This window comes from Mustela erminea, chromosome 12 (genome assembly GCF_009829155.1).
Source record: "Mustela erminea isolate mMusErm1 chromosome 12, mMusErm1.Pri, whole genome shotgun sequence".
NCBI classification, from domain to species: domain Eukaryota; kingdom Metazoa; phylum Chordata; class Mammalia; order Carnivora; family Mustelidae; genus Mustela; species Mustela erminea.
This window is the reverse complement of record NC_045625.1, coordinates 54,005,168-54,027,450: the sequence shown is the minus strand read 5'-3', so window position 1 is coordinate 54,027,450 and position 22,283 is coordinate 54,005,168.

Below are 22,283 nucleotides of genomic sequence, written 5' to 3'. Positions count from 1 at the left end.
TTTGAATGAGTGAGGGAAGAAGTTGATGACAGAAGAACATTAAAAACAGAGGATCCCGAATAGCTTCTTTACTGTATGGAAATAGTCAATGCTGGTGAAATAATGAGAGAAATAATGAAATCTGAAATAGACAAATAACCGTAGAAGGAGAGAGAAGGACCAAATGTTACTCCAGAAACTTTTACTTAGTCAAGCGTTCTACCTAGCTGGGCCTGGAGCTAGGTATTTCAGGGAAGCTAAGAAGCTAACAGAGGTAGAAGTGTTTATTTGTTTGGGTGCTTTGTTTTGTTCTGCTTTAGATCTGTTGGAAGCCACAATTATAAAATTGTGTCTGTCACGCTTACCAAACCAAGATGACCTGTGGGGCTAGGATCTAATCTTGGCATCTTAGGGTCCAGAGCCAGGCCCAGCTTATAGGAAGCTTTTAATAATGATGATGCCAAAGACTATGACGACAGCATTAAGAAAAATAATAGTTATAGCAACTGAAATAGCAGTATTTAATATTTATTCAGCTCTTGCTATGTACCAGACACGTTTCTAAGAATTACATGTAATATATATGCCTATACACAAACACATGCATACACACACGGAGACCCACACTTGCATTTAATACTTACAAACTCCCTCAGTAGAGATAGTACTAGTTTTCTGACATTTGCAGAATTTAATTTAGTATCTTTCTTGTTCCTGAGAATATCCAGTTCCTTGCCAGTCCATTCTACTACTACCAAGGGCCATAGCTATCTAACTGAGTTCACAGGGAATCTCCTGTGGGAGACAGAAAGGACCCTGGCAGCAAGAGGGAAATGGCTAGAAGTGATGAGAAGGCCAACCTTCCCTGCCCTGAGAACTGGAAAGCCGAAATCTTAATGGGGGGCTGTCCCTGAACAGACGGATTGCAAGTCATTTTTATCTTTTTCTTTTGTATGTGATATTCCAAATATCAAACAATAAATGTGTATTACTTTTAAAAGACATCAAGAAAAACACTGAAGAACAATTTTTTGAAGAAAGAAAGATGCTATAGTCTGTAAATTGAATTTGATTCAACAGTAAAATATATGATGCCAGGATATATTACGATCAGTGTCACAATGGCAAGACAGGAAGTAATGTCATTACAAATGCTGGCCAGGACTCACTTGATTTTTCTGTCCAGTTTGAGGCCTGACTTCTCCAAGCCCTGAAAATGGTAATAAAAATGATTTTGGGGAAGAAAAACAGGACCTCTCTAGGAAGGTTAAGAAAGCTGGGATGAAGGAAAATAAGAGAGACAACTTATCAACTGAATTCAAGTGTATGAAAATTGTCATAAAAATGACATTGGCCAGCTGTTCACCATCCCCATTGGGGACAACACAAAGAAAAATGTCTCACATTGCAGTGAGAGTTGGTGTTCAACAAGACGACCTTCCTGAAGATAAATGTGACAGACACTGGAAGTTCATAGCTCTCTGTCCCTGGAAATACTTAAAACTAATATAAACAGGCAAATCTTTTGGTCTGCCGGGATAGTTTTGCATGGAGTCTGACACGTTACAATCTTGCATTTCTAACCTAGCTCTGACAGACTTAATCTACTGCATTTGCATTGGAGCTAGGATGGGAGAGTTTAAGGTGGTGGTGTAAGCAAAACAGAATTTCTCTCTGATGTGCTTAAGAGTTAACCCAATTGTAACCACATTACCATCTCACTTACAAAACAGTTGAACAAAACAGTCTCCTCTAAAACGTTCCCTCTGAAAGAAACTTTGTAACAGAAACTATTTTAGAATAATGCTGAATCTCTGTTCATGATGTCTCTCTTGCTGAACTGTATTGAAAACTGGAATTGTAATTGGACATGGTAGCGTCATTCAACTGGAACCCATTAAATTGATGTTGCCAAAACCATGGTATTCTGGTTTCCTTTTTAGGGGTAAATTAAAAGAATATCCATGTTCCTTCACAAAAAAACTCAAGAGATCTAGTTTGTTATATTTCATACTTAGTATCTAGTCAACGAATGTTCATTAGACATATTACAACAGGCCAAATATTTATGGGATATTTTACAATATTTAAAGAATGTCCCTATGTATAATCTTATCTGAGCCTTATAACAATATTGCTAAGCAGTCCCAGAATATTATCTTTTTAATGATTCTGAAACTAAGGTTAGGAGAAGTTAAATGACTTACTCATGTCTACTCAGCTCATAAGCATTTAAGACTAAAACTGAGGTCATAAGACTAAACTTTCACATTTCTTTGTTTTTCACCATTCAGTCCTACATTCTCCATCCTTTAGGGTTTACTGAATACTTGGTGACATGCAGTGGAAAAGGTAGAGTATTAAGATTAAATAACTCCATAAGGCAATAAAACGCCACAGGTACCCATAGAATCAAATGCCTAAAGAAAGGCCTAAATCATACAGGCTGCTAGAATTTAGAAAGCCAAGAAATCATGGTGGCCTGAGGGGTCAAGACTTAATTAAGGAAATGGGGCTTGATACCCTGAAATATGGATAAAGTTTTATAGACTGAGAAATGAAGGGAAAATGTCACAGGTAAAGAAAATGGCAGAAACACTTAATTGGAACATCACCCAAGTCTCAGAAGACCATGAGGAGTTTAGCAGGAGTGCAGGGTTCACACAGTCACTGGGACCTGGAAGAATTTTGAAGGCAGAATTAATATTGACTGAGTATCTTACTTGAGCACTTTATTTTTTTTATTTTTTGAAGTAGGCTCGGCTCCTGACACCAAGCACAACCCGAGGACTGAGCTTACAACCCTGAGATCAAACCCCTGAGATCAATACCTGGGCTGAGATCAACAGTTAGATGCCTTACTTGACTGAGCACCTAGGGGTCCCAAGGCATTTTAAAAGCCTGATATTACTTACATCTCAAAGTACCCTAGAGGTGGTTATATTGGCTATTTTCTACATGGGGAAATTGAGGTTTCAGCCATTTAAATGGTTTATCAAAGATCACGGAAGGGTTATGGTCAACTGCAAGGAAAAAAAGAAAAAACAAAAAACAAAAAAAAAACTCAAATTCCTGCTGTCCTGGAAAGCATTCCCTATTTCATGATGTCTTTACCTCTCCTTCCAGAAAGAAATGCAGTCTATTTCTTCATCCCTTGAGTCAGGACTGGATTTGTCATGGAAATGTGGCAAAAGTGACATTACATGACTCCCAAGGCTAGGTCTTAAGAGACCTCACCACTTTGGTTTTTGTCCATTGAAACATTACCTTAAGACCACAATGAAAGGCAGCTGGCCTAGCCTCCTGGAGGATGAGAGGCCATGTGGAGCAGAGCTGAGACACCACAGCCAGCAGACAGCCTCTCTTCCCAGATATGAGTGGGCAAATCTGGGTCTTTCCAGTCCAGCCATCTACCCAGCTGAATGCAACTGTACAGGCGAGCCCAGGTGAAACCAGCAGAGGAACCGCTCACCCACCATGCAGGACCATGGGAAGTAACAGTTCGTGGGTTTGGGAGTTTTTTTGTTGTGGGGGTGGTTTCTAAGCCAAATTCTTTCTGTCATAAACACCACTTCCTGAAATGTCAGGCTAGTGCGATTGGGCTTTATCTAGTTATTAATTGAAAATTACTGAAGTATTTGAGTTATGGAATGAAATGAAGAGAGTACTCTCTAAAACAGATCAGCATTCTGAACTTCTGGAGAAGAAAGTAGGGGCACTTCATGAGTGATTGTATTAATCCAGGGTCTCGTTCGTGAGTATCACAGAGGTAGTATAGACTGAGAAGTCTAATTGCCTACCTTATTTTCTATTCTCTCCTTCTCTCTTAAAAGAAACCCCCAAATTTTCTGATCACAGGGGCATCCAGAATAGAAGCTACATTTCTAATCTTCCCTTGTTTATAGTTATGGCCATCAGACTACATTCTGGCAGTTCAATTACAGCTGAAGTGTTATATGGGAGCTGCTTTTGTCCCTCTTTTCCTTGGTTTTTCATAGTACCATCAACCTAAAGCACAAATACACAGACTCACACTCATCCAGCATCCTGGATCATGAAGACAAGGGCCACACATTCAATATAGTAGAGCTGACAGATACCTGCATCATTGATGTCCCTGTGGTGCCACCATCCCAACCCTCCCATCACTGCTTTATTCTTATGTCAGAAAAAAGTGAACTATTATCTCCATTAAACTACCATTACTTTGGAGTTTTGTCACATGCAAGTTAGCAGTTATCCTGAGAAATGAGTGCAAGGAAGATGTAGGGAGGGAAACACCAGAGCACCTTGGTGTCTAAGGTAGAGGACACCGAGATGATGTCCACAATTTTGATGAAAGTCACTATAGCACTTAGCACTATAGCACTTTCCCTCTTTTTAGCTTCTGAATAGAAGCATAAAAGCCCAGTTGCGGGCATTGGGCAGTCAGCCTTCTCTTTCTGTGCTCTGAACCCTTCAAGGACAAGTTCAGAACGGTTGCCCTTTCCCAAATGCAACAAGGTAGAAAAAGCTTGTGGTATGCATAAGATGGTCATAAAAGAAGGCTGGCCAAGGCCAACATTTCATTTCCTTTCTTATCAGAAATAGAGTTCCTCTTATCTAAGATACACTATCAACCTATACTATTAAAAAAAGTGTTCTTTGGGGTAGAAAGAGATAGGGTTGATAGAGTCAACAAAAGAAAGAAAGACAGAGTTATACATTCTTTCACAGAGCTTACATTCTGGAAAAGAAAGGCCATCAAAGAACAATACCCATGACCGGTAAAGTCAATGACATGGTACGTTAGTGATACATACGCTGTAAAAGAGTCGGGGGAGGAAAGAGCAAGTGGGACCAGCAGTGTCCTCACTGGGACTGGGCAGGGGAAGCAATATTCATTCAGCAAGATCCATACTTGGCTAGAAGGCACATTTGCTAGAGTATTTGGAACTTTCTAGAAAAGAAGTTTGTAAACATCCAAAAAAGTTATGTATTTACTCTAGATTAATTTGCAGGAATAATTATAAATGCATTTGCTCTCTGTGGGTCAATGAGACTCCCTGAGTGGTTGAGCTAAACATGTTTAAGAACTTCCCAGTATGGAAAAATAAAAAGCCCAATAGAATTAATATTACCAAGGATACTGTTTAATAATTAAAATCATATAATAACTATAATCATTTTAATATGGCTCATGTTTTTTTGAGCTCCTACTGTGCTAATTGCTTAACAGAGATGAACTTTCGGAGGAGAAGCTCCTTAGGTAGCAGGATACCTTCCTGAAGCATTTTTAAAGAACAAAATCAGAAATGTGTTCTTAATTTCCACAAAAATGTGTGTGTGACTTTTCGTGTGTGTGTGTGTGTGTGTGTGTGTGTGTGTGTGTGTTTATATATCAGCCCTGTAAACACTGGGGTATGCTTGCCCTGGGCACCTGAAGACTTTGGTAAATACTTAGATGCCAGCTGCTTAAAAGAGCATTAACTGAAACATTTTTTAATATGCTCTGGGATGGGGGATGGGTGGTGATATAAATTTATTGGCTGCTATTTAAATGAAAAGAATTACAATGCACCATAATGTTCATTCTAATCAAGTGATGCTCGAAGATTGAATTTCAGACTATAAATGTGGTGTGCACATTTGTCTCTGAGTGGGACCTTGGGTCCCAGCTGTTGAAACATTTGTGGGAAGGTGAAAGTTTTGTGGACTAATAGATTCCTGCAGCAGGGCGTACGCTTCATGCAGCAGAAGATTTTTTCACTGAACAGACAAATCATCTCATTCTTCATAGACACACAGTTAATCTGGGTCCGCTTAAGCAAAACTTACTCTCCCAAGAAGAGCCTTGGACAGTGGAGATCTATCTGGGAGGGAAAAGCAGTTTCTCCTTCGGAAATGGGGATAACTTAGGAAAGTAGAATTTTGGGCAACCTTCATGACATTAGCTAAGGGTACCGCCAGTGTTTTTAAGCAATTATTTAATTATCCTGAGATATTGTTTTTATTTGTGGCAGGAGTAAGCAAAAAAGAACTTACTTATCTTTTCAGAAATGATGCTGAGTTAAATCCACCCCCCAAATCTCTGTAGAATAAAGCCAAACCAGAATTTTAAATAGCTCATCAAAAAGTCTATGAATATGGGTCTGTTGGTTGAGCAACTGCCTTCATCTCGGGTCATGATCCTGGAGTCCAGAGATCAAGTCCCTCACTGGGCTCCCTGTTTTGCAGGGGGTCTGCTTCTCCCTCTGACCTTCCCCCTCTTGTGCTCACTCACTCTCATTCTCTCTCTCTCATATAAATAAATAAAATCTTTTTTAAAAAAGTCCATGAGTTTAGTTACTGCTAGAATTAGGATTTGGGTCCAGGATTCTGAAGTTAGTGTATCGGACCAGCATCATTACCAACACATACACACACACAGGCTCATGCACAAACACACAAAATACATACATACATACATTTTGAAACTAATTGACCACATTACCATTGTCCCCTTTAAACATCCAAGACTCCTGCAGTGGATAAGTTTTGGACTGTTGTTTGGACAAGCAGCCTCTGTTCCCTCTTCCTTTAACAACCGTACCCAGATCTTTCTCTTAGAAAGAGCCTTCTCCCAGATGAACCTCAGGCTGCTTCCTAGTCCAGCTTCAAGAACATGATCACTTCAGTCTTGGCCAGAGACCTGCATTCCCCTGGCCACTGCGCTGGTTCATGGTTGCGCATGTGAACTAATCTAAGCCAGACCTGGTGAGACATTTTCTGGGGCTACAAGGAGAAAGCCAGTTTCTCCTTCCTTGCCGACATGACACTGGAAGGGACTCATTCAGTCATCATGCCAATATATGGAGTCTGAGAAAGAAGCCAGACTTAGAAAAAGCAGATATGGGTCAAGATGGAAATGGACCAGCTCCTGGGGACTTTTGAGTCCCTCAATCCAGTCATGACCAAAGCCAGCCCTGCCCCCACACTTTCACATGAACTTATAAAACACCATTTTATGTAAGCCAATTTAGACTATGTTTTCCATTCCTTCCAACAGTGAAAGCCCCAAGGGGTACAGTTCTCCCTCCCAGGAAAGGCAGGATAGGAAAGGGACAGTCCCACGTAAGTGAACAGAACAGGGCTCAGAATCTTAAAGAGGAGTATAGAACAGAAAATGTCAGTTCAGGGGCCAAGAAAGCAGTAAGTCATACCTGAACATCACCTCCCTCCCAACCCCTAACTGTACAGTGGGATGAGGGCTTATTCCTCTCTACACTGTCTCCATCTTTAGGTTTCTGGAGTTTTGGGAAACATGAGGGAGCTCAAATATTCTTGTTGAGAAGATAAGGGGCAAAATCAAGGAATGAAATCTTTATTTAGCTGTGTAGTACCTTCTCTCTTCTCCCTTTTCTCCCCCTCTCTCTCTCTGTCTCTTGTGCACACACACACACACACACACACAAACACACAACTTTCAGACCCCACTATAAAGAACTTCGAGAAGAGACACCACGCCTTTTCCTGTTTCTCTCCTCTATCTCCAATCTGTACAGAGAAAAATATCCCAGCATCATGACGGCTGTAACATAATCCAGGCTAAATGCTGAAATTGCAAAGCTGCGGCTGAAATCGACACCACATCCTTAACTCAATCTCCCCGAATCTCTTTAAAACAAAATAAGAAAGGAAAGGACAAAGACAAATCGTCCTGGGGAGAACTGTCGCCTAAGTAAACCGTCGAGTTTGGTCGGTCTGTCTTTTGTCAGTGCGAGCCCAGACTCTGCCTGCACTGTCAATGTACTTTTGTTGAGAATTATCATTGGCTGCATAAACAAGGCATATCTTTTCATGGCAGCAATAACGTGCGCACACACACACACACACACACACCATTCTAGTGCTCTGTCCCAGACCACGACTGAGAGGTTCCGAGGTCTGAATGATTTAAAGGGGAAATGGTATGTTTCCTAAAATGAGGGCACCGTGCTGTCTCTTCTCCTCCCTCTACCTCAAGGCTCCGAGGCTTCGAACACAAACCAAGGCAGACAAAAGCCGGGAAGCCCAGGCAACCGCCTGGCAAGGGTTAAAACCAGATCAAAATCAAATGGCACGCTTCACCACGTCTTCTGCATGACTGGTACTGCAATCGATCTGCAGCGGTTCATTTTCTCCCTGGAATCTCTGCCTACTGAGAACAAACACAAACACAGGTGGAACCAATAGGAAGCAGACTAAGGGCTTTAAGAGTTCTGCACCAACCTGTGTCAGAGAGCTCTCACTTAGCAGATGGGGCAATTAATAAAGGAGTCAAGCGGTATGATTCTGTCAAGGTGCCTTTAAGTGCTAACAATCCTCTTTTGTCTCCCTACTGTAGGGTACAGATGGATTCTGGTGCAGAATAAGAACTGTATTGTGCCCCAGTGGACTCTTGTATGGTGTCCCAGTAATAACAGAGGGCCAGGTGTCCTCCGCCTCCTGCCTTCAAGACAAACATGATACTGGTTCCTTCCCCTTGCTAGCATTTTAAGTGCTGATGTGACCACTAATCTGGGAGAAATTCAACTTTATAAGTAAATTTGTCTTTCAAAAGTATCCAAAAAGGAAGGGCCGGCTATGAAAACATTTGCCGGCTCGTGGGCACAGATCTTGCTCCCCCTGATGCTAATCACAAGTGTGTAATTCTTACCCTTTAAATGACAGCTGGGGTTTACAAAAGTCATCGAAGAATGAACCTCTAGCAGGTGGAAACACTGAGGTGTCAGGGTCACAGGCGGTCAGGGGAGGTCACGTGGCTCTTTTTGCCAATGTGAGTCCTGGTATTCTGGTGAATTTCCAACTCAGCTAATTGCCTGCTGCCTCAGTCCCTCATCCCAGGTGTTGGCTCCTGAAGCCACCACCATCGTGGACGGTAACCACTGTTCTTCCTTTGTGAACCAGGCCCAGAGCTGTGGAAGTGTGTCTGCCACTCCCAAGGCAGCTACAGGAAACTGAGAAGGTGCACGGTTGTCCAAACTCAATGTCAATCTGAAAATCTGGTTTTCTCCTTGTCATGATGCCAATCTCTCATAACTCCTATCTCAAAATACCACAAGGAAAAGAGCACATTAGATGTTGCATTGTGTACTCCTTATCTTAAAAACTATGTGGGGGATGAGATAGATCCTGGGTGGCCGTTGGCTATCCATGGACCTTCTCTTGGGACTGGGTTCATCATTCAGAGAAATGGGCATCTGGTGTAGAGAGATGAGAAGAAAACTCATCTCCTCGGCAGCTGAGTAAAGATCACAGAATACTCAGTAGGCTGTTGCTTGTGGTTGCTTCTGTTTTTTAATGTTAGGGGGGTGGGCTCCCCATGTGGGCTGAGGGTCAAGCCACAATTTCCATAGCTAAAATTAAAACCAAAAATTTAGTTAGGTTCGACAAATATTTCTTGAGCTCTAACCCTAACTGCTTCCCACATTCAGTTTTAATGCCTGTTCAAAGTACATTTCTAAACTTCCAGTTTACTTTGTCAAACAACCTAATTTAGAGGTGAATGCCAGAAAGGCCAAGCAATGTGGGAAAAATCATAAATCTAGAGGCAGAGCTAGGGCAAGACCAAGCTCAGACCTCTTGACTGGACCCAAAGGATGCTAATGTTCTCTCATCCATATTCCTTCCTCTCCATCTCTTAGCATAATGACATTCTACTTTTTTTTTTTTAATGCACTAAGTCTCACGGTTAGTGAGACTTACTCTCCCTCTGACCCTGTGCTTTGGAGGAATCCAAAGGTGTTCTTAACTATGCTGTTAATTCCTCCTTCAAGGAAAAGTTGAGACCAACTCATTCACAGTTGTTCTGACAGAGCACTATTCATTTTTACCTCAGGTGAGGAGTAAGAAGGAAACAGAAACATCAGCTACACTCAGATAAAAGATCACATCTGTTATGAAAAATACCATGACAAAACAGCATTTCCACATGAAGACCAGTATAGTTGTACTGCTCACCTCACAGTAAAATTCTCCCTCACAAATTATTTGCTATCGAATTCCTACCATACTTGATGGTCCTCCACAGTTTTCAGAAGAAATTTCTAATACCTTACCTTAGCACTCTATTTATACATGAAAGGATTTCTGCTTCCCACCCTCTCCTCCTTACCTATACTGGAAACATTGTCCCCAAAACCTATTCTTTCTTTCTTCTATCGAGCGGATGTGAGGCATGTAAGTTAGAAACCCTACATTTCCCAGCATCCTGGGTAGTTAGGTATGACCCATGATTAAGTTCCAATGCAAGAAGAAAGGGTATGCAAAACCCCAGTCTGAACATAAAGCAACACACAAATGTTCTCCCAAATTCCTTTTCCCCTTCCCGTGGCCTGGAATATAGTGAGAAAACTGCTCCAACCAATTAAATGAGGCAACAGTCAAGGGAGGGATGAAGCAATGAATAGAAGGAAACTGAGTCCTTGAATAATCACATAAAGCAGAGTTGCTTGCCAGCCAAGACCATCCAGACTCGATCATTGGACAGAAATAACATTCTTTCTTACTGAAGCTATTTCACATTTAGCTCTCTTTGATAGACTAGCATAACCTTTACATTAATACATACCCATCTGTCATAGGTTTGGGTTTCCTACAGATCAAATTCTGAGCCTTAGATAGATAGATAGATATAAATATGTGAAGGAGGTTTATTGGGAAGGGCTCTCAAAATTAAGAGGTAGAGGAGCAGAGGATTTGGCAGAGGAAGATTTGAACTACATGCAGCAGTAGCAGAACCCACAGGTAATTCTAGAGGAAACACGGAATTTGAAATGGTTCTTCTGTTGAGGCAAGACTAGACACTGAGAACTCCATAGTGACCAATCATTACATGCAGGTTGTTCCTGGGGAAGAAAGAGGAATATGATTGAACATCCTGTCTTTGGCTAAAGAAAATAACCCAGATATGGGTTCAGTCAACATCCTAGAGCCACCAACATGTCCAGCAGTGGAGGATGAATTCCTCAGCCCTAGAGGCAGATCTAGGTAATGCACCACAGCAGCAACCACTTGAGTCCACACCTAGCAAGCTCTCAGACCCTCTTGTTTCATATCATAAGTTCTTAGAACAGCAAATCCTAGATTCTGGATGGTCTCTTCCCTTGGGGAAATGTACCCCCAAAATTACATAAACTTCAACCCTAACCACCACCTCTAACTCCTAACATCCCCTCTTCTGTCATGTTTTCAAAATCCCCTCACCTCAGCTAACATCTCTGCTGGTCCAGGTAGCTTAATGATTCAGAACTTCATCTCTAAAAGAACTTCTGAGTCTCTGGTTTCCAGGCTCTTCTCAGGTTTTTGCCATAACATTTGTCCTTTGGGCAAGGAAGGACTATGAGATACTCCATGGATCACGTGGTACAAAACACAGTTCTCTGCATTCCTAACATAACATCATCCCTCCTTCCACCAGATAATCAGGGTCAACTACTCCTGGCAGAATGGTGATTCCATTTTTTGCTTGTCAATTGGCACAAGGAACCCTAGTGATCAGATGATAACTATAGCCTAAAGTTTAATGGGACATTTGCTGGGTCTCCTGGTGCAAGTGTTTCTCCTTTGAAAACCAGGAATCCTAAATACATGGATGGCAGTGTTGGGCAAAGAAAAAGTACAAATTTCCCAAGTGGGTCCCTGGAAGTGATGGTAAAAGAATCCACTTCTGCATCCACTCATATATTCCTGAATTTGTGTATTCTTCTTGTTGGAAGCCAAACAATATTTAATCATCACTGATAGAGAGTGGATAGTACATCCTAGAGCATGGTGCTTTATTCTTACTGGGTATCATCTTTAAGCTAATGCTTCCCTTGTGCTAGGCCAGTTTGTAGGCCTGTCAAGTTGTCAGCTTCTGGGTCTGAAGAGTGATAGAATCAGAGTATTCTATGGTCCCATCCTACCACATCCCTTCCTTTGCTGAAAAAGAGTGCCTTGGTCTTACCTGATATTATACGAGATTCTTTGTTGGTGTCTATATACTGTAATGATGACTAAGTCAAACTCATGTATAAATATGTCACGATTTCAGTCAAGATAAATGGTATCCATTCCAGGATGGTAGGATTCCATTGCAATGAACTTGCCACAACATAGTACCTGCTCTTCTCAAAGGACTGTGTTATACTAGCAGCTGAGAATTGATCTGCATTGCTGACACATTGGATATTAACCAGCAGTAGCTAAGTCAATCCTGGTGAGTTGGAGTCCATGCAACTGAGTCCATGAAGAGCCTCTTCCATCCCAATATAATTATTCATTGATGCATCCACTATGTTGATGAAAGAGCTGTCTAACATCAACTGGTGAAGCCCTTCTGTCTACTCACTTCTTTGTTGCTTCTTCCTTGGTAGATGCTTTCTGGAGGCTTTAACACATGACATGAGGATATTTACTCTTTTTACTCCATCCCATAGGTCTATACATCCCATAGGTCTATAATCTTCACCAGATGATTCTGTACCACATCTTCTAACATTTCTCTTTCCAGGCCCTTGACCAACCAACCAACCCATTCACCACTACCCATGAGTTTATATGTACTTTTATCTTGGGATACTTCTCTCCCCACAGAAAATAGATGACCAGGTATACCATTAGAAGCCCTGCTCTTTGGAAGAGTTTCCTCTCAGTATGGCCCAATTAAGGTCCTCCCTGTATGGGACTACAATGTAACTACAGTCTACTTTTAATTTGCACTCACATGTTGAGCTGACCCATACATAAACCAAAATTGAGCTTTTCCTTCTCTTTAAGCTCCTGCTGTATACGTGGTATTTCTTTCAGTGGTCCAGGTCCAAAATCTGTCTCAGATCTGGAGATGAGGCAAGGCAGTTGGCTGCACTCAGCCTTCTAATCATCCATCCTTCATTTCTTTTGCCTGTGTAGAGTAAGCATACTCTTGTTGGGCTTTCCATCTGTTTTTCCCCTAGGGCCACTATATTCCATTGACCATCGCCATAACTTCCCCACCAAGCTGACATTCTGATCTTGTGACTCATTATAGAAATCTCATTGCTTCCAATATCAAATGTCATCCCTGACCTCATTACCTGGAATTCTACCATGCTCAGAGACATCAGTAAACCCAATTTTCTAACAACATCCCCTACCGTCAGCCACCACCAAGTTTTTCAGCGATGCTTGAGCCTATCTCACCAACATATTCCTGGTCACTTAAGTAAATAGAGTGTCCATCAAGCCCTCCTGGTAATTATAGTCAGCTGACAGGTTTTCCAGCCTTATGATACTTCCATTCAAACATACCCACTTCTCTGAACTTTTTGATCCCTTCTAGTACCATTTGCTGGAGGACACCAGCTGGGAGAAGTGTGGTAAGCAAAAAGTAAATAAATAAATAAATAAAAATTAAAAATAAATTTAAAAAATAAAAATGAGAAAAGAAGTGTGGTAAACAAGATTAGATAAAGAAGTTGAACTATGGTGCAATTGTAGCAGAGGCTTCAGAAGATCTTACTGGGAGCTTTTGAAATAGATGATATATTCAGAATTGTCTGCCTTGAAGTAAGGAGAACTGGTCTTTATACCATGGTATCTTGGATTCATACTGTCCAGCAGAAGGGGTATAAACTTGGACAAGGCAGTTCCCTCTGGTTGAGGGCAATTCTCAAGAAGGTTCAGCTGAGAACAGAACCATAACTCCTTCTAGCACCTGGCAGAACGTATGTTTAAACCCCGAAGAGGGGTCTGAGCTATATATAGCAGTCCTGACTACACCAATATCCACTACACTGCACTCAAAGCTTATGTTCAACATCATGCCAAAACCGTTCACTTCTGGGAGCCTGGGTGGCTCAGTTTGTTGAGCGACTGCCTTTGGCTCAAGTCATGATCCTGGACTCCCAGGATCAAGTCTTGCCTCAGGCTCCCTGCTTGGTGGGGAGTCTACTTCTCCCTCTGACCCTGCTCCCTCTCATGCTCTCTTTCTCTCTCTCTTTCTCTCTCAAATAAATAAATAAAATCTTAAAAAAAAAAAAAAAAAAGAAAAGAAAGAAAGAAAAAGAAACATTTGCTCCTGACTCCACCCATGTTGCTCTCCCGTGATGTCACCCCTGACCTCTATTACCTGGAATTCTACCGTGCTCAGTGACATCAGTAAACCCAATTTTCTAACAACATGCCCTACCATCAGACACCACCAAGTTTTTCAGTGATGCTGGAGATTATCTCACCAGCATATTCCTGATCGTTTAAGTAAATAGGATGTCCACCAAGCCCTCCTGGTAATTATAGTCAGCTGACAGGTTTTCCAGCCTTATATTTCCATTCAAACATACCCACTTTTCTGAACGTCTCTGAGTTGAGAACTCCTTCCATATAGCTAATTCCTACTTTTTTCTCAAAACCACTCACATATCTTCTGTCTTCTCTAACCTCCTTTGGGATATTCTGCTTTACGGCCTCTCTCTTTGTGCTCCTATAGTCACTTTATCATAATTTCATCACATTATATTGGAATAATGACTTCGACCTACATTAAATTGCAAACTCCTTGAGGGAAGGGACGACTTATTTTCCCTCATACCCCTGATGCTGACATGCTGCCTGACATGTAACAGGCAAGCATCCAATGGGATTTATTAAAAGTGTGAATGAGTAAATGAATGAGTTAATAACTTAATGAATGTTCACATACGTTCTCACTTTATTTCCAAAACGAATTTGAGGCAGCCAAGTTCCAAAAACCCAACATACTGCAGCTGATGGAGAAGTAGCTCAAAATATGCAAAATCTGGCAGAAATGCATGTCTCACTATATGGAATGGTGCACTATTGGGGTATAAATACGAGTCTTGGAAAAACCCTCATTTCAATGCTACAGATACCCAGATTGGTGACAGCAGGGTGTCTTCTCACAAGGACAAGAGTTCCCAGCCAATAGCACTTTCAAGAATGTGCAAGCAAAGAGTTAACAGTCTCACAGCTGCCTTTCACTGGAGGTGTTAATGAGGTGACAGGGGGGAAAGATTTTAAAATTAAATTGCTTTCACTTATTCCAGTTAAATTCCAGTACATTGGAAAGACCTGAGCCTCTCTCCACATATCCTCTCTCCCTACCCCCATTCTAATGAGGTCTGACCTTAGCTCTGTGGTTGCATGCCTTGGAATGGTCCACTAAGAACTTGGAACTGCCCACTTGGTTTCCAAACCTCGGGTTGCCTTGGGGAAGTAACCAAAATTTGGTTACCAGAGATACTTACTGGGGTTAGGGAAAATGATTCAAAAAATAATGTGTGGTGAGACAGAGCCGGGATGTCATCTGTGCAAGCAATCAGAAACTTGGGCATGAAGTCATTCCAACATACTTTCTGCTTGTTTATTTAGAAATTCTCTGTTTCTGTGGCATGAATCAGAAGTAAAGGACAATATTCGAGAAAGAAAGGATTCCTAACATATTGTCCTGACAGAGTCTTTGAAAAAGGTCCCCAATGTGGCCGAAAGACAAGAGAGTCCTGCCAGCTTCCCATAGTACCCACCACTACCAAAAAGTCAGAGATAAAAGATGCTCAGTGGGAGACACTACGTGGCACAGCGATGATTTAAATTTCTGGGGAGATCATTCCTTCAAGGAAGAAGTGGGTAAACACTAATATGACACAGACAGAAGACCACTGTCTAGGGAGTCTGAAAAACGTGTTCATTTGAACAGGGAAAAGGACTCACCACAGTTGAGTCTCAAGTTTCACATCTAACCATCCCACCTCAGTGAATTACTGCAAAGCTGAAATACGGTAAGATACAGAAATATTTAGCATAAAGTAGAAGATGATGATGTTTATTATCATTCTTTAAGAGGAGGAGCATTTGCCTATCTATCCTCTATTCATGCATTTTCTTTTCATAGAACGCACATGGCATTTGTGTGCATGTAATAGTAAATTACCCACTATCCTGTGAGTAGAAGAGGCTACTTGATTTTCTCAGGACTAACTAAAAGCACATGTGACAAGAAATCCTAGTTGTTCAACCGGGATGCTTCACGCTATGGAGAAATTACTTAATCTCTCTGAACCTTAGTTTCCTTATCAATAAAATGGGGCTCATAAGACACAGCTCATAGGGTTTCTGTGTTGTGCAAATGAGTTAGAAAATATAAAGCAAATAGTGCAGTAACTAAGTCACGATAAAGAGTTTTATTGTGACTATTCCTGGGTTTTTAAATCACTCTCTAGTGAGCTCAGTGGTCTTTGTATCAGGATACTACTGAAGAGGTCCCTATTAAGGGGAAAGGAAAGAAGAAAATAAAAAAAGGAATATTCCAGTCAGTTATTTGACTAATTTGACCTGATTTGCTAATTATTTGTTCCAATAACAAATAGCCTTCAATTTAACCCAATTTTCTAATGAACAGATCCACATTTCTTGAACTATATCTATTTCAGCTGCTTACCAACATACAATAAATGAAATTTTCTCATGGGCCTCAAAAATGCTATAAAGGTTAGGAATAGACCAGGGAAGCCACTATGCAAATAACCTGTAAGCCCAATCTACACAGTGGATAGAGACTGCTGAAGGGAAGGGTAACAGGCCTCTAGGCCAGCTATTTGCTTTTCCACTAACACAAAACAAAAAGGGAAAAAAAAATCCAAGGAAAGTTTAGGCTAGCAAAGGAAGAACACATTTTTTAAGGATCAGTAAGTCAGAAAACGTTTTGTCATAGTTCAGTTTAATATTTAGAAGAAGCTCTTACCTTCTGTTAGATTTTTCTGTGTACCTTAAGCTATTCTAAAAATTATGTCTTTAAAAAACAGATGAAGGAAAACTGGGTCAGTCTAGGCATATTTCATAAGGAAATATAACTTCAGATTTACCTTAATTTTTTTTAATTTTTAATTTTTAATTTTTTATAAACATATAATATATCTTTATCCCCAGGGGCACAGGTCTGTGAATCGCCAGGTTTACACACTTCACAGCACTCACCAAAGCACATACCCTCCCCAATGTCCATAACCCCACCCCCCTTCTCCAACCCTCCTCGCCCCAGCAAACCTCAGTTTGTTTTGTGAGATTAAGAGTCACTTATAGTTTGTCTCCCTCCCAATCCCATCTTGTTTCATTTATTCTTCTCCTACCCCCTTAATTTTTTTAAATTTTTGCAGTATGTTTGTATTTTACAAATTTTTATTCTTTATTTTGAAATACTACATAGATGTGATTAATGATACAGAATTCCCTCAAGAATAATAAGAGCATTGAGTTTTTATTCCCCCATCTTTATACAAAACTCAGGGAGACTAATAAGAAGACTAAGATAATAGTAAATTACCAGAGGATTCAGAATTCCCTTTCAAATCTCCTTACTTCTTACTCCAGGCTCTCACTTGCTATATTTCAGACAGAAGGAATATAATACAAGGAATTGCCTACAAACTTGTTGGAAGGGCTGAAGAAACAAAATAGGAGGGAAGCAACATGAGTAGAAAGTAGTGAGTATTCTTGTGGTTAAAGTTGTTGGAAGGAGAAAAGAAGAATGAAGCGAAAGAGAACGAGATGTTCTTAGAGTCTGGTGAGAGGTCTTGATGCCAATTCACTATCCAAATATATGGTTTCTTAGGGAAACTCAATATCCACATCTTGTGACATTTAACCCGGCCTCTCTATTGATTTTTGCATTAGAATAAAAATACAAAAAAAAAAAACCATAGTAACATAGCAACAGGGCATATACAAGATGTAAAAGCATTCTTAAGAAATAGAACCATCCTTGGCCATTAGCTCCTCTGAGCGAGCTGTGACAGACCCAAGTAGGGAAGGAGGAGGCAGGCCCACCAAAATATTTTGGGAAAGGGGGATCTCTGGATGTCACTTGTTTTCAGAGGCTTCCTGACCTGGAAAGAATGCATTGTTAGAGGACTATTCATAGAGAACCACAAAACTGAGACACAAACATACACAAGTGTTAGCCATATATTCAAGGACAACCCAAAATAAAAATTGTAGCCATTGTGTCCAATAACTGGGTTTTGAGCAATTATAATTGATATTTGTTGAACTGATTACGTGTCAAATACTTTACTAAGTGCTTCTATCTATGATCTTATATAATACTCACCAAAACCAATGTGCAGTAGCTTCTTTTACTATTCCTATTTCCTGAAGATGGGGAAATTGAAGCCAAGAGGTTAAGTGCCTCCCCAAGGTCGCTCAACTAATGAATGGAGCTATGATATGAACCCAGACTGTTTAATATGAAAAACACATTCATAACCAGTGCTGTTTTCTTCTATGTCATTGGAAGGATGACTTTTTTTCCCCCCAGTTCCTGTTCTAAACCCCTCCGTCCTTCTGAACATGTGAAATTCCTCTATTGGTTTACAATGGAAAGTCAAAGGGTATAAGCCACAATTTGCTTCCTGATTACATTATATTCACATACATCCTGTCAAGTATAGCTCTTTACACCAAGCAGTGAGTTGTTTTCTTTTTGTATGCATGTAGTGTGCTTTTTCTCATCAAAAGTACATGGCCTAGAGCTGGTACAAAGACTTTTGGAGCGAGTAACATTTCCTTTAGTTTGTTTTGCTAATGGTTTTATTCCTCCTGGAGGAACCCACGGCTGACTTAGAAGTTTGAGTTAGGGAATTAAGAGTACCATGTACAAAGGTACCTATGACCAACTCAAAACTTTCTAAAGAGACTCTAATAGAAAACTAGTGAAAGGATCAGATGGACTACAAAGCTGGAAGTGTAGGGTTTGATTGATCTCAACCAGCTTTATGCTATTTGGGGGGTTTTGTTCTCTATTTTTTTGTTTTGCTCTCTCCTTGTGTGTGTGTTTGCAGGGCACAGCTCAAATGGTAATCCATTTCCTAATCTTCTATTAATACAAGAGACTTCCTAATTCCAACCCACAGTCATTACAGTGGCCATTAATACTGTAGTCTGCCAATGAATTTGTTAGTTACAAATTATTACATTCTCCAGACATAGATGATGGACATAAATTGGAGAAATCCTATCAGGAAAGAAAAGAGAAATTTAGTAATGGGAACATGCCATCTTCCATTTAATACATGGGAGATTTGCCAAAACAAGATAAGTAGGCTCACCTACTAGGTGTCAAGGATTTTCACCTTTATTACTAACATGCAAGTCCTCCTCTTTCACCTCCTAAGCTCTTGCCAGTGCCGAGACCTACACTGCAGCAACTGGAAAGCTTTTATCCTGCCCTCGAAATCACCCTCTACACAGTCAAGCGTTTGGCACAACCTTGGATTCGGGAGCCCGGAAGGGCTTTGCAAACGCAGTATTTTAATCAGTGCTTTTTTAAACATATGTTTAAATCGTATTTTCCAGCTAAGGAGTGGTCTCAGCGATCATCCCTATCCCTCTTACAAAAGAAAGTTCTCAGGCCAACTTGGCAGCTTCGAGCGATTTGGTAGATCTGGAAATCTTTCAGCTCCCTAGTTAACATTCTTTGTGTCCAAATCCAGGTGCCAAAACTTTCACTGAGTGATAGAACTACCGCTTAACTGTCTCTCTCACCTGCTACTGTCACGGAGCTATAACTACTACTATGTTTAGAGCTCCTGCAGGAAAAGGATTGTCAAGCCATATGTTGCAAACTGACAGTTACACGTCCCTTTGCTGCTTCAGTTAGTGCAACCGTGCAGCTTCCCACCCAGCAGCAGCGTTGTGCCCCTGAGATGGATCTGTTAAACCAGGAATTCAGCTCAGGACTAAGAGCACATTCAGGTAATCCATATACCAAGAGTGACCACACACTCACTTTGTCTGAAACAATCCCAGGAGACACTGACTGTCCAAGTATAAATAGCAATGGTGCCTACGTCCACTCACGAACTTGTACCAGTATGGAGAAACATGGGGTCACCCTGCTTATACCTCTGAAAGATCAATGGACCAGGATGAGAAATTTCTTCACCTGGACACCTACACTGGGAACCTTCATAGCTCACCTCACCTCCCTCTTGGCAGTTGCCAACAATTCCACTGTTCAAGAGTCAAACTGTAACTTACCATAGCTCTAGCATTTGCTACACAGTCTGACACAAAGTCTAGCAACTTTATAATTTTCTGAGGTGAAAAATGGCAAGTCAAAGGCATGGTGCTCATTCATACAATCTTTACATATTTATTGTATCCCCACTGTTTGCAGGCACTGTGCTAGGAACCAGGGATCTACAATGAAGCTGGTAAAGGACGAAACTCTGCCCTTAAGGAGATTGTAGTCTCCTGGGAACAGCTACTTTAAGATACAATTTTGGTGCTTGAAGTGATATAAATATCAGGTGTGACTGGGTGTACAGAAGGGCCAACTAACCTAGCCTTGAGAAGGGTAGGGAGACTTCCTGAAACATGTGACCTATAACTAATGAGGATAAAAAAGAGATTGAGGAAGGCTCTTTCCTCCATTTTATGTACAAAGGCACATGAAGAGAACTGGTGGTCTTCAGAGTGTCTACAGTGAAGATGCTAAGATGAGTAGCGGGGCCGGCAGTGGGGACACAGAGGACCACAGAGCAGGCTGCCTAGTGCCTGTGTCATTATGGAGATCGGACTCGATCCTGGGGCAATGGAAAACCAGAACCTACCCCTCTATGGAAAAGTGATCTGATCAGATTCGATTTTTGAATGATCCCCCTGGTCACCACATCATAACTGCATAAAATTATGAAGTATTTTGTGTTCTCAGGGAGGGCAGGGGACATTACTTTCGTGTTTTATTTGAAGCTGTTGAGTCATCTATAAAGAATGGTCTCCTTGATAAAGTCAGCCATGACTCAACAGGAAGGCACTCTGGCTTTAGTTACTGGTTCCAGGGTTTAATTTTCTGGTGTCCTCAGCCAAACCACACTACCCTTACTTGGACCTCAATTTCCTTGTCTATAAAATATGGACTGTTGTATTCACCTTTCACAGAGAGTGGTGTGAGGAACCACTAATGAAAAGCAGCCAACTTTGGGGGGGAAAAAAGTGTTACAAAAAATGCTTAATAAGTCCAAATTACAGCCAAGAAAGATGAACTCTGTGTGTGTCAAATGCTCAAGGGTGCAGTGAAAGGATTTCAACTATAAGATTTAATGATTTGGAGACCCATTTTCACTAGGACTATCTGTCTCAGCTAAATCTGAGGCTGGGGTGACAGTCTTGCTCACCAATTAAAAGATGACAATCTGAAATCATCTCTGCTCAAAGGCGTGTTCCTGCATCTCGCTTGGGCTCACTTCCACAAGAAACCTTCTCTGAATTGAGGAGACGAGCCCACAACTTATCAAATCACATTCTGAAACCAAGTTCTGGAGGAAATTAATGTGTGGTTTAAATGCTTTGTTTTGTTTTTTAAAGAATTGAATGGGGAAAAAAAGAATTGGATGTAAGATGATAAGAGAGAGAGAGACCATTGAATCGTTCCACTACACTCTTTAGATCTCGTAAAAGACCAAACTCGTTAGATTGAAATAAAAGAATTATTGGTAATAATAGCCATCATTCATTGAGATCAGGCTGTGTGCAAGGGGCTATTCTGAGTATTTGCAAGTATTTGCTCATTAGTTGCTCCTACCAGAGAGTTGTAATTGTTCCCTACCATATCTTAGTTCTCAAAACTTGAGTTTGGAGAGGCTAGGTCCCGCCCATCTATAAAGTCACAGAGTTTGAATTACAACCTAGGCTGATATAAATTTAGGTTTATGCTCATTGCCTCTGAACTGCTCTATTAAAAGGCCTATCACACTGCTGTCTCCTTCTTGGGCTCTTGCTTTGTCACCCCTGCCCAACTCTTCTGCTCATCTCATCGATGGTATGTGAAGCTACTGTTTCCAAAATATGAATCAGTCAAGATAGGAGGGTTAATTTATTTTAGTGGATATGTGTCAGTGACACTATTTTTAAAAAGTACATCATGACAACTTGCACATCACACAAAATCTCTCCATTAGGTCATGCCAATAAAACCCTAAAAAGAAGGGAGTGATCTGTCCCATTGCACATGTTCCATCAAGAGCACCTGTCAGCAATTGATGTTTTGCATCACATATCCAACAATATAAGAAAAATCCAGACTTTTTTTGAGAAATAGATCCAACAAGAGGGAATAAAAATACCCTTAAGATAAACCCCTTTGGGGTATGAATTGCTAAATTCTATAGCTTTTTCTTGCCATACCACACATAAAAAAAAAAAAATGATCGTGATAATTGTATCAAGTTATACTTTTTACATCAACAGTATCCTGAGTTTTAAAACTGAGCCCCATGGAAGTTCTGAAATTTTAGCTCAGAAATTCTGCAAAAATATGATTCAAATTCATG